At 35.1% G+C, this 14,611-nt stretch overlaps 1 non-coding gene across 1 annotated transcript; it reads right to left on the bottom strand.

Moving 5' to 3' along the window:
• Positions 1 to 1,223: 1,223 nt before the first annotated feature.
• Positions 1,224 to 1,327, bottom strand: LOC141519723 (U6 spliceosomal RNA). Its single transcript, XR_012477379.1, has one exon. It is a non-coding gene; the product is annotated as a U6 spliceosomal RNA (small nuclear RNA).
• Between the last annotated feature and the right edge of the window lie 13,284 nt (positions 1,328 to 14,611).

The raw sequence follows: 14,611 nt of genomic DNA, 5'->3' as shown, positions 1-14,611 counted from the left end.
TAAAATATACTTCTACTTTTTCAATTTGATAAGCATATTAATTTGACCTTTTATTTCTCTCTATTAAAAGACTGATTTGATTTTTATTTCTATGGAAACTGTATTTTTTTCTTAATAGAAAAAAAATGATTTGCCATTCTTTGCTTAAAAGGAGGAAGTGGGATAGGAGGTCAATTATTTCTAAATGCAAGATATTCTCCTGATTATACAGTGCAGTGACAGAGCACTAGGTCTGCAGTCAAAAAGAAATGGGATCAAATCCTGCCTCAGACACTAACTAGTTAAGTGACCCTAATCAAGTCACTTAACCTCTGTTTACTTCAGTTTCCTCATATGTAAAATGGTGATAATAATAGCATTTACTTCCAAGAGTAGCAAGGTTAATATGATAAAATATGTGAACAAATCATGCAGCATTATATTAATGGTGGTGTAGAGATGGTAGAGGTGGTGGTGGCAATAGTAGCAGAGGTAGCAGGAGCAACAGTAGCAGTACTAGTAGTAATTTAGAAAAGAAATGTTTCCAGAAATCTCCTTTGAAATGACATAAATATGCTTCAGGTCTGAAGAAACATTGCTATTTTTATTATTTGTATTTTCTTCCATATTTTGTGTGATTTCCCTTCACCAATTAGTGACTTTGTTAAACCAATCAACTGCCCCATGCTTCATAAAACCCATAAAATTTCATGAAATCACCAAATCTCAGAGTTAGAAGAAATGGCACAAGATAATTCCAAAGACTCATGATGGAAAATGTTATCCACATCCAGAGAAAGAACAAAGTAATCCAAATACAGATTGAAGCACACTATTTTCAATTGTGTGTGTGTGTGGGGGGGGGTTCTGGCTCTTCCTTTTTGTTCTGTTTCTATTTTCACAACATGACCAGTGTGGAAATATGTTTACGTACTTGCATATGTATAATGTATATCAGATTACTTCCTGTCTTGGGAAGGGGGAAAGGGAAAGGAAGGGGAAAGAGAAAAAATTTTAAATTCAAAATTTTGTAAAAATGAATATTGAAAACTATATTTACATGGAATTGGAAAAATAAAATACTATTTACAAAGAAGGGGAGGAAGAGGAAATGAAGGAGGAGGAAGAGAAAGAAGAAGAAAAGAGAAAGATAAGAAGAGAAGGAAGAGGAGTATCAAGAGAAAGAGGAGGAAGAGAAGAAGAAGAAAGCAGAAGAAGAAGAAGAAGAAGAAGAAGAAGAAGAAGAAGAAGGAGAAGGTTTCATGAATTTGTATATCATCTTTGCACAGGGACCATTCTAATCTCTGTTTTGTTCCAATTTTAGTATATGTGCTGACAAAGTGAGCACAGAAGAAGAGAAAAGAAAAGAGAGAAGAGAAGAAAAGAAAAGAAAAAAGGAGAGAAGAAGAGAAGAAAGAAGAGAAAGAGGAAGAAGAGGAGAAAGAAAAGGAAGAAGAAAAGATGGCATGAGTCATCTAGTTCATATGGTAGGTAAGAATCTTTTCTCTATTATATCCAACTAACTTTTGATTCAGATCATATTTCAGAAACTTTGCCCTTACATGTAGCTGAAACCTGCCTTGTACAGCATCTACCAAATGCCTCTACTTAAGTTTTCTGGGACAAAGTCCATACTTCTAATCCTTCTCTCAACCTCCCAATAACTAGTGGCTCTCCCTTCCTAAGTTGAGTTGCACTAATTTTCTGTGTACTCTGAATATACTTTAAAATGCACATGTTGTTTTTCTTGATGGAAGGCATATTTTTTGAAGAAGGAGATGTATTTGTTTTGTCTTTATGTTTTCCAGGGTGTAAAACAATGCCTATCATACAGTAAGTGCTTGATAAATAATTGTTAACTATGAACAAATCAACAATGGTACACATTGATCACAAAGAATTAATCTTTTTAATATAGATAGATAAAAGGACAGAAAAAATTCAAGTGTTTTATCAATAGAACTTACATTTTTAATTGCCAAAAATCATTCCCCTTGGCTTCTTGATATATATGTATATATATATATATATATATATATATATATATATATATATATATGTGTGTGTGTGTGTGTGTGTGTGTGTATGTATATATATATATATATATATATATATACTATTATATTCTAATATTGTCATCATTATCTTCACTGATTTACAAGCCCATAGAACTTTTTGATTTATCTGGAATGGCAGAAATCTTTATCTGATGTACCTTTCTTGTACAGACCATAGATCACGTTTCCCTGCAATCCCTCTCAGGTCTAGTAATTTGCTGAGATTACCAGGATAAAGAAGCTCTCACCAGTTTGTATTTCTACTTCATTTGCTTATGTCAAGGACAGGATTTGGTTTTTAAAATGTTCTTTTCAGTCACATCATTAAGGAAACTGCAACAACTATGCCATTTATATCAGTTTGTGGGTATCTTCCATCCAACAAGGAATTTAGATAAGAGTGACCAGTGCCATCAATGATTATGGGTGAATAGGGGCAGCTAGGTGGTGCAGTGGATAGAGCACCAAGCCTGGAGTCAGGAGTACCTGAGTTCAAATATGGCCTCAGACACTTAATAATTACCTAGCTGTGTGGCCTTGGGCAAGCCACTTAACCCCATTGCCTTGCAAAATCCTAAAAAAAAAAATGTAATTGGATTATGGATGAATAACATTATCAACAGCATGCAGTAGCTTTAAGTTAGACTATAGGCAGTATGAAGGTAAGTACTACAATTTATCTTAATTTTTTATATTTTTTTGAAAATTTTATAGGCTGAGTACATATGGAAGACAATAAATGATTGTCAAATGAATGAATTGGCAGGTAATTGAGGTAGAATTTGTCCTTCAAGGAATCTATCTCTGGAACACCTTTTTTTCACATTTTCATTATCCCATTATCATTTTCACTATAAATACGTAGTGTGAGATTTTTCTTCCATACCAACAGAAATCCAGCCCTAGACTTTGCTTGGTATAGGGAACTCACAGTAAGGAAATTGTTCTTGTCACTGAAGATATGAATCTGAATCTTTGCTCTGCCATTTACTAAACTAAAGTTTAAGTAAATCACAGTACTTACCTTCATGATGCCTATGTTCTAACTTGGAGCTTGTTGATAATGCAGTGTCATCCACAATCCCTCTAAGCCTTAATTTCCTTGTCTACAAAGGTGGGGTGGGGGGGAGTGGGAATGTAGGAAGGTGCCAAGAACAATAATATTTTCCCTACTCACTTCACAAATTAGAAGGAAAGCACTTTTCTACATAAATATGAATCATCAGCATCAGTATTATGTAAAGACATACCCAGACTATAAACTGCTGGGTTCCGGGTTTAATAATTATTATAATAATTAATAAATAGCTATTTTTATACTGGGCTTTTTATGTTTTCTTTTGCAAGGCAATGGGATTAAGTGACTTGCCCAAGGTCACACAGCTAGGTAATTAGTAAATGTCTGAAGTGGGATTTGAACTCAGGTTCTCCTGACTTCAGGGCTGGTGCTCTATTCATTGCACCACCTTGCTGTCCCTTATACTGGACTTTTAAAAGAAAAAAACTGGTTCCTTCTATCTATAAAAAAATAAGAATTTAAATTTTTGTTTAATTTAAAATTTTAATTGAAATTTAAAAACAGAATTTAAAAGAATTTTTTACCTTCTAAAAATATGGATAAAATTTTAGACTAGAAAACATAATAATTATGATAGATGACAAAGATAACTGACCTTTATATGAACACTAAACCTTGCAATTTCTCTCATTTGAACCTCACAATAAACCTGTAAGGGCAGTACAACAGATATTATTCCCATTTGACAGATGAGGAAACTAAGGTTAATAGAGTTTATGTGGTCTATTTATGGCAATGGTAGTGACAGAGATGGGATTTGACCCTCAGTTCATTATATTTCAGCGTTAATCAACCTCTAACATCTTTCCCAACACTTACTATATGATTATTCTATGAATTATTATCATTCCTTGTTTTTTCCAAAAAAATGGTTGCTGAGAAACACCCTCCTGCATACATTTGGCAAGAGAGGACATTTGGTCAGAGAGGCAACTTGCAAGAATTTTGGCAGGTAGAAAGCATATCTTTTCATCTATCACATGGACATTGGTGTATACTGGTTTGATGTCATATTACCTAAAAAGGTTTTGACAGAGAAATTTAATGATAAACAAATGAAAGTAAATTTCCCCAAAGTGTCAAGAGAATTTGTATTTCTGCTATAGTATTTTTGCTTTAAACAAGTCAACCAAAAAGGGCATATCAGTCTAATCATGTGAATTAGAAGACTGCAGCAGGAGAAAATTATAATATATTTTTATTGTTGATATTAATTTTCCAACCCACAGAGAATAGGTTCCTGTTAAAGTGAAGATATTTGTGGAATTAGGCAGGAAAAGAAAGCACCTATGCCCATATCCCCAGGGCTTGATATTCAACGATCAATACATAGTTGAACACAGGGGCTCCTGTCCTGTCAAAGGCACAGTTGAAGTCCTTCATAGTCATTCAAATGCTCACTTTCTTTTGTGTGCCCCCTCTAAAGTCTTTATGAGCAATTCTGACAGTCATTTATGAAAGACATCATCATCAGAGGGTAGGTATTTGGGTGTTAGCCATGCTGCCTTTTACTCTTCAGCAGAAACCTCAGGACAACTGGTTGTCAATCACACTATTTCCATCCCATCCCTTCATGGGTTACAATGGAGTCTAAAAATCTATCTAAGAGTATGTCAGAGTTCCCCATCAAATCTGCCCATTTCCCTCCCATGACATTTTGACCTCTGTCTCTTCAGAAATGAACTTGCTTTTCCCAAAAGGAAAAAGCATTGTCTGGTCATCTAAATCTATCTATGTCAAACACTTGGAGGAGAAAAAAAGAGTGTCACCATATATTAGACTGCCATGTTCTTCATTTTCTTTTCTTTTTTTTAAAGATTTTTATTTATTTTGAGTTTTACAATTTTCCCCCCTAATCTTACTTCCCTCCCCCCACCCCCCCCCCACAGAAGGCAATTTGCCAGTCTTTACATTATATGTTCTTCCTTTTCTTATAGGGTTCTCTTATAAAAAGAGTCCTTGAGACAGGCATCACCCACCTAGGTACAATATGTCCTTTTCAAGGACATGCCAATTATAGCTAAGTTAACATCAAGAGCAGTGGCCAAGAACTCCAGATGAGAATTCTTTGCTTCTTTTCACTGGTTAAATCAAATGACATTAGAGTCAAATGAAAGAAACCTTTCTCTTCTCCATTATTGCAGAGGTAGGATTATACATTTTCCAAGACCAAAAGAGGAGAATTGGCATGAGTACACTTTCTGTATTTAAGAAAGTGATCAGCAAATGGCATAAAAGCATTTCCTTTTTATTTATCTTTTTTTTTAAATTCTCCTTTCATAGAATTAGACAGAACAGAATGAATGAGTTATAGTTTCAGGCAAGATGCCCAACTCCTTCACTCCAACATCCTGGGCCAAAATTGATAATGTTAAAGATAATTTTATCTGATTTTCACCCAAAAAAACCCAAATTTCAAATGAACAAAGCTTTTTGAATTGTGTTTTGTTGATTAAATAATAATGTATATTTATATAGGGTTTTGGCAATTCATTAGTGAACTGCTCAGCAAGTTGAACACATTGTTTAATAAGGTGATTTATTGTTTAAACTAAGAGTATCATCTTAGACTTGTTTCAGTAAATACAATTCCAAATAAACCAGCAACATTTTGAGCACTATAATTAGAGGAAAAAAACCCACTTTCATACAAAACAATCCAGTTGGCCTATCTCATGAAAATGAAACAACTAAAGTAATACTATCTCAATTTCCTCATCTAAAGAAATGAGGTTTGATCTAGATGACCTCTAAGGTCTTTTCCACCTCTGTATTCCTATGATCTAGTCTAGTAAATTTTTTTAATCCACATTATGCACCACTATGGCCAGTTAATGCAAACTCAGAGGAAGAAAGGTTTTTTGAAAAATGAATAGAGTTATAGCTAGGATGTTTACTGCCATCATTCAACAGATAAGATTTCTTTCCAAGGGCTAATCTCAGATGTTTCAGTTATCCATTCAGCTTGTACCATTGTGTATTGATAGACAGGAAGAAGCACATTTCCTAAGGAAGATCTTCCATCATAAAGACTCTAGCCCCAATTTCACTATCTCCCTGTTTTACTGCCCTTGATTTAATCTGTCCCCACCACCTTCTTCTAAGGGCTGCCTGGTGTGACTTCAACTGACCAAGGCAGACTATAACTGCATATATTCTGCATTACCAATCATTCTCAGGTGAATCTCTCCCACTCCTCAGATTTCATAATGACATCTCTGAAAATTAGTTAGTCATATAGTTCAGGTTAAACAGTTTTAATGACATCCCAAGGACTCCAATTGGCATGGATATTTTTATCAATGAATTATTCGAAGCATAATACTCCATTCACTCACCCAATAAATAGATGAATGAATAAACAACTAGATAAAAAGAAGTTGAGATTAGCAAAAATTATTGTGATCTCTCCCTCCTTGAATTTCTCCTAGCACTTTGCCTTGTTTTCTTTTTTGTCCCTCTTTCTATTCAAAATTCAATAAATACTTAATTAACACCTACTATGTGCAAGATATTATGATAGATTCTGGGGAGGAAGGGAGGAAACACTCCTTCCCTGCTTGGAAATATTTATCTACATGCTACATAGGTTCATATCAATGTAATTATAAGATGATTTAAGAAGGGAGAGAGCACTGAGAAACAGAGAGAGAAGTAATCAAGGAAATTGAGATGATATTAATTGGTATACACAACATATATCTCTCCTACTCCCTCTCTCATTAATTGGAAAGTTCCAGAGGCAACCCAAGAAATTTGCTCAGTTTGTGGTCAAAAGACATGGATACAAATGGCACTTCTGCCATTTAATATTTGTATGACCTTAGACCAGAAGGTCTAAGGATCTTTGAACCTGTTTCTCATTTAGAAAATGATGGGATTGGATTAGCCTTCCAGTTATCTATCTTTTATCTTATCCTTGAGGGCAAAGACTGAGTCATTTTCATCAATGTATCTTCAACATCTTGCACACTACATGGGGTTTAATAAATATTTGTTGAAATGGCAATTCAAACTATCCTTTTGAAAACTGACCCTGAAATATCAAGCATCCAAAAGTCAAAAGCACAGTGGTTCTAGAATTGTTTCTGGGTCTACTACAGTTCTAAAATTAAGAAAAATAACCAAGATATGACTCCCATCAAATTTATGAATTAGAAAAATGGAGCACATTACCAATTCTTCAGGTTCAAATTATTTTGACACAGTATTGAATCCAATTGCTAGTCAACTCAAAACAGAAAGGAATGTATAGGAATCATTAAAGTATTGTCTTTTTCTTTTAATCTGGCAGGGAAGGAGAGAGGGGATGGTAGATAACATTTAATTAGATTAAAACCAAAATTCCACCCAAAGCCCAAAACTTTTTTTTAAATTTGTAATTAATGGTACTCCAGCCGCGGATATCATGTGAATCAGTAAATCTGGATATAGAACCTTGAATGGACTAGACTTGATAATTCTTGAGATCCCTTACAGTCCTAACATATAGTGATTATAGACATACACACAAGAGTTTTAAATTATTCATGAATTTATGCATTCAATAAATATTTATAAAGTATGTATTACATGCAAGGCTAGACAAAGCTGCATAAAACAGAGCTCTGAATACATTTTTCTCCTCCTTCTCTTCTGCCTCTCCCTACCCTACCTCTTGTTGTGAGATTCATGGTGTGACATGCTTCAATTTGGGTAGACTATACCTATGCCATATCCCCTCTCAAATGAATATACCCCAAGCACCAGACTTCCTAGTTAAAACTTTGAGAATTAGCACATAGAAAACATTTGATAAATGTTGGCTATCTGGATTATTTTAAAGAGAAGTGGATTGTTAATGCTTTTGGGTCCGCTGTCTTTTTCAGAAATTGGCTCAGCTGCTTACTTTGTTCAGTAACAAGTTATCTGACATTTAAACTGAAATGTAGTATTGTTACTCCTTGAATCAAATAACAAAAGCTCTACTATACAAGGCATTTATTCATAAAGAGCAGGAAAATAAATATATTCCAATGCCTGCCATCCAAATCGTGCCTAGCTAATTTCCTTGATCTTTCCTCTAAGTCAGGTTCTTCTAGAACTGTTTTTATAAGAGGAAGCTGAAAAGGCCACAGCATAATTGACACAGGATTTCAGACCGATTTCTTTTGACCAGTTGAATGGATAGCAGAAGGGATAGATCATACAGCAATCCTAGCTTATTGTTAAGAGGTCAGGAGAACCGACTTAACTGTGCTGTGATCCATTATTTTCCTCATCTAAATATCAACCTACATTCAAATCAACCATAGTGTAGTCAATTAAATTTCCTCCATTCTCCTAATAGCCCATCATTGAACAATGAACTAGAGGATGACAGGGTGGATTAGATGTGGTCATTAAGATGGCAAGGCTGCATTGTTCTAGAGGGTACTGGGGTATCTATTTGATCAGTGACCTGCAGAACATTACCTGAGCTTCTAGAATTTTCCAAAGGTAGATTTCAGTACTTTATAGTTCTTTTTCACATTGGTGGACCCTCTATGGGAAAACATTGAAGAAGAGTTACACAGGACAAAAGCTACAATCTGCATCACTGGAGGGGATACTCGCAACTATGAGACCATAGAGCCATTGGAGAATTGAAAATAGAGGTGGGAACATAGGACTTTGAGCTGAAAGGAGTTATAGAAGTTATCTAATCCAATTCTGTCTTTTTAGAGAATAGAAAACTGACGCCTGGAGAGTAGTAATGTGATTTCCTTAGATCACACTGGGAGTCAAACCTAGGAATTTGGGGCTCCAAAGAAAGTAAGGAATGGGGAATGGACCTAGTCTGTTATCATTGGAAATGGGATTTGACCTGTTTTCTTTGAATGGGGAGACTGACTTTGATGTGAATTCATGTTTTATAATTTAATTATCTTTGACCCCATATTAAGCCAATCAATCATGATAAGATGATTGCTCAGTGACTGCCTTGAAAGGGATCATTCTGAGCCTTCTTATAGATTGACCACTATATCTCTCTGTCTTTGTTTGTGTCTCTGTCTCTGTCTCTCTCTCTCTCTGTCTCTGTGTGTGTGTGTGTCTTTGTGTCTCTCTATTTGCCTTTGTCTCTGACTCTCTCTCTCTCTCTCTCTCTCTCTCTCTCTCTCTCTCTCTCTCTCTCTCTCTCCCCCCTGGCTTTCCTCTCCTTTCTCCCATTATTCTGTTGTAAATAACATCTGAGTATATGTACCACAGACAATTCACAATAATTCCTTATGCAATCAAATGCAGCATAAAAATAGTGTGTACAAGCATCTTTTAAAGCAAATATTCAAAATATATTAAGAATCCAGCACTATCTACAAGTAACAGGTCTTCCAAACATATTGCAGGGGTTTCAGCTGCCTGTTGATTTTAATTTCATTAAATGAAAATAAAAAAAAATTCTACACTAAGCTAAAAAAATGCTGTAAAAAGGAGCATATTGCCATTAAAATGACCTCAGGCTACTCAGCATTGCACACTGCCATCTAGTGTGGAGTCTATCTTTTAACTCTAAATATGAGGTTGGAGTCTTCAGGGATATGAATATACTGTATTTCTTAAGCAGATTTTCCCCCCCTGGAAAGACAGGTTTGAAACATATTTATTCATAATTGCTTCAAGAGAAGAAGTCTATTGGGAAGAAAATGAGATTACACATTCAATAAAACCAGGCATGTCTCATAAATTAAGATAAGAAAGATCTGATTGTGTTAGCAAATATGAAAAGTTACAGATTTGGGTCGTGAAGGCATGAAATATTTCCCCTCCAAAAAACGAAGTGACTTTCTTTTTGCATTCTCTGTATCAAATATGCTGCATTCATTTCTATGAAAGTGATGGACGCTCATACTCTAAATGGAATGTGCAGTCATCTAGCTAGTTTAGCATATCAGGATGTTCAAAAAGACATTTGATGATGTTCAATAACTACTAGTAACACTTTAAAACATTTGGTGCAGGCAGAGTTATAATCTCTATTTTTCTACAAGTTAACATTTCAATTTCAGGGGCCATTTTTTAGTCTTTTATTTTAATTATTTTATTTTCTAACTTTGTATAATGTTATTTCCTCCTGGCTGTGTTGATCCAAGGATTAACATAACATCTCACATTTTTTACCTAGGAAACAGGACACTGTGGAGATGAAATATGGAACCTTCTCAGCAATCAAAATAGAGCAAAGGTTGATATGGAACAAGTCAAATGATAGTACCTTGTTCATGATCAGCGAATCAATGGGTTCTACTGTTAGTGCTTCTGTTCATCATGAACTAGCACTGCTGTCCCTCCAATTCACTCACAATAACTTGGATGCTTACCAGCTACAAAAATTGCTAGAAGGGAAATTTGAAAGATAACCACAATTCTTTCAAGTGAAATTGAAGTTTAATAAAATCAGCTCTGCAGCTTTCCATCAATCAATAAAAATTTATTAAACACACACTAAGAGTGCACTGTGCTAAGCACAGGAGATGCAAAAGGAAGCAAAAGGCATCTCCTTGACCTCAAGGAGATTGCAATCTAATGGGAAAGACAACATGAATAAGAAAAAAATTAACAGAGGGAAGGCGCTAGAATTAAGAAGGATTGGGTTTAGGAAAAACCTTTAGCTAAGTCCTAGGGATTCTTTCATTATAGAATGAATTAATGACATTAATGAATTAATTACATAGCCCAAAATAAAGTGGAGATTCAATCATGCCAGTTGGATCATTGTCAAATCTCTCATCCTTTATTGTATACATGTTCTTTCATTTGGTCTCCACAGCAATCCTGGGAGATAAATTATTCCCATTTTACAGATAAAGACGCAGAAGTTGAAAGAATGTAAATTACTTTTACATACACCTTATAATTATCTGAACTCAAAAATAACTCAAAATATCATGAACATCATAATTTAAACTCAGTTCTTTCTCACTCCAAGATCACCATTCTCATCTACTATGCCATCTATGGGCTCTAAGCTAAATTCCCTAAGTAATAGTCATCATTGTAAATATTGATAGATTAGCCAATCTTTCAATTCATTCATTCACTAGACAAGTGCTGACTGTAACTACTGTATGTATTATGCAAAGCACTTCATTTTTTGAGAGCTTGACCCAAGAAAAAACAATTTTGTACACTACCTCTACTTAGAAGGCAAGAATAAGATTCAGGATTATTACACTCCATTGAAGATTTCAAAATTCTATTGTCTACTTCCAGAGTTTGCAAACTATAACACAATAATGCTGTGAAAAAGTCTAATATGAGATAAATATGCCCAATTAGCATCTTTTCAAAAAACAAAAGGATCCTGTGGAGATAATAAAAATGAAAAGTCTGTATCATAAAACTTTCTTTCATTTTGGTTCTAGACTTATAATTACATTAACTCCCAGAATGGAAACTCCCTTGGCACTCTATCTATATAACTTACAGTCTCAGAACTTCCTAAGGCCTGGATCCAGGGTCATGATACTATGACACAGTCTAATGCATAATACATAATACTATCATAATAGATACTATGAATTGGAAGGAGTTGAATTCAGATTTTTCAAACTAGTTCAATTCTTTATCTCCTATATATCTTGTTGTCTCTCACATAAAACATTTTTAAAAGTTTAAAATAAAGTATCTTATTAATCTGCATGCTGGTCAAAACTCATGAAAAGAATTAATGTACCCTGCTCAAGGTTTTAAAAAATTTCTTTAAGTATACACACACACACACACACACACACACACACACACACATATACATATATATAGTTTTATCTCAATTTTACCCGTACCTCAGGCATGTTTGGAAACTCTTTAAAATAAAAATATTTTTAAAAGATATTGAGTCAGCATTTAAAGAAATAAACATAACCAATAAAACTCCAGGGACAAAAAATGTAATCCTAGCATAATAAGGTTTTTTCCTAAAAATAAAGTTTACAAAATTGATTTATTCAACCAATTCTCTCTTAATCTTAGGCAAATAATTTCAGTATGACAATGAGTGTATCCTATATTCCTTTATGATAAATAACACCAGATTTTTTCAGTCAATATTTTTTAAAATTTAGCCAATTAACCTGTAAAGTGGATGCCCTAGGGGCTTGAAAATACTGCTAGTATGTAAAGATAAAATTGGTTGTGGAATACGGTAGGAAATTTAGAAAAAGACAGCAAGATACTAAATTACACATAAATATTTTAACTTGTGATTTTTTTACTGTATGTGTTCCTAACTATCAAAATTCTCAAATATTAAAAGAGCAAGAATTTATTATTAGCACAAGTCTGTTACTTGTGTTTTCTCAATGTAGTCACTGGCTAGGGATTAGAGTCTGTAAATCAGGCAAAATAGAGATGGGTATTCAGTAAGCATTTCACTCTCTAATTATAATGGTTCCATTAAAAAAAATAAAACTTTGGATTTTCAGATGTTAGATACTTACCTGGAAACTGCTATGCATGTGGTTGCTAAGGGATATGAATTCAGTTTGCAGGGTTTGGTTTTTTTTTCCCTTTCTCTGCCTTTCTGAAAATCACCCCCTTGGGTTTTGCCTCAAGGTAGTAGAAGTTAATTCTACTCCCCACATGGAGATTTACATTACTTGTACTGGGAGAAATTCCAAGGTCTCATCTGGGGTATGAATTATCTTCAAGATGCAAAATTTAGAATCATTATCTCTTGAAGTCTTTTCCCTAAAGTTAATGATTTTTCTTTTCCTATCCCTAAAATGGAATGGTACCACTTATCCATGAAATTTCACTAATGAATTAGTCTATGTTATAAACTACTGCCCTTTCAGCATGTTGTCCAAAATGATCTGCAAATTGAAGTCATTCCATCAGTTTTCGTCCTGAAATTGGGTCCAAAGTCTTATCTCAATATGGATGATTTTGAGCCCTGGGTTTCTGAACCCAAAAATTCTGTAATAGATTTTCTGCCTGTAGCTCTGACTCGGTGCTTCAACAGATTTCAGAACCTTAATGTCTGTCTGGTCATTTTTTTATGCCTCTATCACATACTATTTCAGAATCAAAATGTGGATTAAAAATGTGGACCTTATTTGCCATCATCCTACCATCAGTAAAGTGTTAACTTCCCAATTATCAAACAGGATGTTCCTTTTTAAAGGAACAGGATGGTATATTTTAACCAGCAAACACATCTTTCCCATTGAGAGGAAGCTTCAGCCTGTATTCTTAAGCACATTTTATAACCTTTCAAGGGCAACTTTTTATGTCATATTTTAAAGAATGAACTAGAAAGACATGTCCATAGGAAGAACAATTTAACATTAGAACAAATCTTTCAGATGTACATTGGCTGTAATCCACTTATCATATGGAGATTGATCTATGCCGAATTACCAGTGCTCAGTTTGGGCTACTCTCTGACTCGGACATAGCCAAGATAATGCCCTGCTCTTTACAGTGAGTAAACTGACAATTCCTGTCTTGCTTGCAACCATCATCTCACTGAACTTCTTACTCAACATAAACTCTGCTTCCTTGCCTGTGATTCTTTTTTGAATGGTTTAAGAGTCCAGTAGTCTGCAGTAAGTCGGCTTCCTCTAAAATCTGGTCCAAAAAACCAATAGAAAGAAGACTCCTGGTGCCTTCTGTTGGGTACTCAACTTTTGATCTGTGAAGAACACCTACCAAAAGGTTCTCTAGTCCCTGCCTTAAACTAATGTTAGTAGGAATAATAATAATAATAATAATAATAATAATAATAATAATAATAATAATAATAATAATAAATTTAGCTCTTTCATTAGATTTCACTTTTTTCCTTTTTTTTTTTTTGGAAGAGGGAGGCGTTATAGCCCTAGACATTTATATGACCAAATTCTGCCACTGGGGGGGGAGGGGGTGTTGAAGGGAATGGAAAAATATACACAGAATGCAGCCCCCCCAAATCGTGACACAAATGCCTAAATATAATCTAATTCTCAAAAGAGACAAGGAGGGTAAGAGGATGGAGGAGACGGGAAAGGGGAGAAGAAACAAATCTGCATCATTAAAATAACAATATCAGAAAAAAATCCACCAGGTTTTTCCAGTAAGTTTTGGACCACAGCAGCAACAGCCTAATAAATATGCGCATCCTCACCCTTAGAAATGAACGTCTTCTCCCCTGCCAGCAGCAGCTCCTGGGTCTGTCTCCTGCATCTCCTCTGGGGCAGCGGTGGCAGGAGCCACTAAAGTGGGAGGAGATTTAGGCTGGGGGGGCGGGGGAGGAAGGGCAAGCCAGGTATCTGGAGCTGGACTCCAGTGAGCCACTCCACATCACGGTAGTCACCAGCCCCGTGGGCTGTCATTTCGCACAGGTATCAGTCCCTCGAGTCTGGACTCATCCCCCTCTAAGTTAGGGTGAGAGGAACTGGGAAGCCAGGGTCTACGCAGGGCAAAGGGAGACTTTACAGCTCTCCGGGCTAAGACCCATTGCTGGTAACCGTGCATTGGGATCCCTATTGAGTTCGGGGTT

The sequence above is a fragment of the Macrotis lagotis genome, chromosome 3 (assembly GCF_037893015.1).
Source record: "Macrotis lagotis isolate mMagLag1 chromosome 3, bilby.v1.9.chrom.fasta, whole genome shotgun sequence".
In the NCBI taxonomy this organism is placed as follows: Eukaryota; Metazoa; Chordata; class Mammalia; order Peramelemorphia; family Peramelidae; genus Macrotis; species Macrotis lagotis.
Note: the sequence above shows the minus strand (reverse complement) of the source record. Positions and strands in the feature narration are given on the sequence as shown.